Source organism: Wyeomyia smithii, chromosome 3 (genome assembly GCF_029784165.1).
Source record: "Wyeomyia smithii strain HCP4-BCI-WySm-NY-G18 chromosome 3, ASM2978416v1, whole genome shotgun sequence".
Taxonomy (NCBI): domain Eukaryota; kingdom Metazoa; phylum Arthropoda; class Insecta; order Diptera; family Culicidae; genus Wyeomyia; species Wyeomyia smithii.
In genome coordinates this window covers 228242887-228245169 of record NC_073696.1, presented here as the reverse complement: position 1 = coordinate 228245169, position 2283 = coordinate 228242887, and positions in this window count along the sequence as shown.

Sequence of the window (2283 nt, the reverse complement as noted above, 5' to 3'; positions counted from 1 at the left end):
TTTCGTCAGTTATTTGGAAAGAGGGTGGAGCGTAGAAAAATAGAGAATGGCAAGGAAAATAAAAAAGCACCGGGAACAGAAAAGGACCTGGAGTAAAACAACAACAAATCGTTTACAAAGTCAGATCGGTTATATCCGATAGTGTCGGCTGTGCTTGGGAAGAAAGGTAGTGATTGGTGGCTCGGTATGATTTAGGCAATCGATGTTTTTTACCTGAAAGAGAGGCGCCAGCTCAATGACAGTTCAATTTTGTTTTCGTCTACTTCGTTTTCGTTTTTGTGCAAGAAAAATATCTCACAATAGTTTCAATCAAGTCAGCGTGCCCATCTGTCTCTCGTTTTGATGATGATATTATTCAAAAACATGTTCAAACTTGAGATGATTGTCATATCGGTTGAATATTATAATATATTTTTGATGTAGCGAAAGTAGATTCATGGATTCAGTTCCCGTCCGTGCAATTAAGATTTAGTAGTAATGGGATTTGTCTACTTTTTTTTCATCGACATTCGATTGATCCATTATTTTTAACGCGGTGGATATAATTCAGCGACGTGAGAGGCGGTTGGAAACGGACAAATGCATTGAAGGTATGCAACGCATGTTAACCAGCTCAAAATAATAACCAATCCAGTCGATGTGTCGTCTCCGCGCAATGCTCTTCAGGCAAATAAATGTTACGAATTCAAAAGAATTTCAATTTCACAGTCACAGGCACCAGCAATGCGTTATTGTTTTGGAGGGATGATGCAAGTGCTTTTAAGCAGTGCCTTCAAGGTAAAAATAAAAGTTTAGGCTGATTGTTTCCGATATCAACTGTGCCATCATTGCCTAGTAAGTTCCCGCGTATATAAGTTTTACATCTATGCTGTGGGTGTCATTATTATTATTGTTCTTGCTTTGGGCTTATTCCAATTTCTACATCATGTTAGGAGATGGTTATATATTATTTTACTAATGAAAATAATTTACTATATATGTGAAGAGATATTAATATTAATATTAATATTAATTTCAAATAATAAATAGGAAAACAGTTCATATTGATTACACAGTGAAAGTTCATATTCACCTGTAAATGAAAAAAAAACTATACAGTATTTTAATTCTAATTTTATGGTTGAGCGACGTTGCTTAAAATATTGATATGCAGGGTTTTGATAAAGTGAGAGGAGAGCTTTCGTAAATACGCTTAGATCACCATAGCGAAAAAATGAGCACATTTACAAGTAAATTGAACTGCAAATAAACCAAGGCGAAAAATAGAACAGAAATAATTTATGTTTTAGAAATATTTATTTCAAAAATGATCTTGAAAAAATAATTGCTGGATTAATTTACATCGACTACGATACTCTCCATATTTCATTTCAGCAGGCCTACCGGTTTCCAATGACATATCTTGCCTGGTTCACGATGACATTCGTGAGCATAAAAACAAAGCCAGCTGGCGCCTCTCTCTCAGTTATTTACCATTATTCAAATAGTGTATCTCAAACAATAGGTTGATTTTGTTACATAAATTTAACCGTAAAAGAATTACAGATCAGTTGGTGCCAAAACCTTAATATTCTAGAAAAGAAATGAATGATATATAATCGCTCAAAACCTGATCACTTTTCCATGGTTGAATTACCAGATTTTCAAACTCAGGCGCCTAATTTCGATAATGACGGTAGTCCAACGTCAAAACCGCATTCCGGAAGCCTCATATGTATCCCCACTTATTTACGTAAGAAAATCCCAGAGACTTCATTCTATCAATTCGTGAGACAATATTGCTCCGTCCGTCTTTGATACAAAAGAACGCTCGAAAATCGCTCAAGCAGAAAAACAGATCATCTGTATTTGCCACGACTCAACACGGAGTACGATCGCAAAAAAAAAATCATACATTGACATCAAACTGTTTAACGCTCTACCTCCATCATGTAAAAACGAACATACAGAGAATAGAAAAAATTGAGACCCCTAACTAAAAAACTTCATCAATAAACAGAGGCGGATGCCAATTTCGGCAAAACTTCCATAAAACCAAAAATATACTCAACCCCAAACAAACTTCAGCGTATCATGTTGCGGCCGAATTTCAAATCAAAATTTGCACCATTTTAAAGCCTCGGACCCTTTGAAAAACGTTTGCTGAAGATCGTAACTCTCTAATTGGTGAGATTCTTCAAAAAGTTTAAGTTCGAAATACTGAAAACAACATGCAAACTAACACCGCGTTTTGGTTGTATTTTGAACCATACTGTTCGCCGGCCACAAGCTTCTGACCTCTTG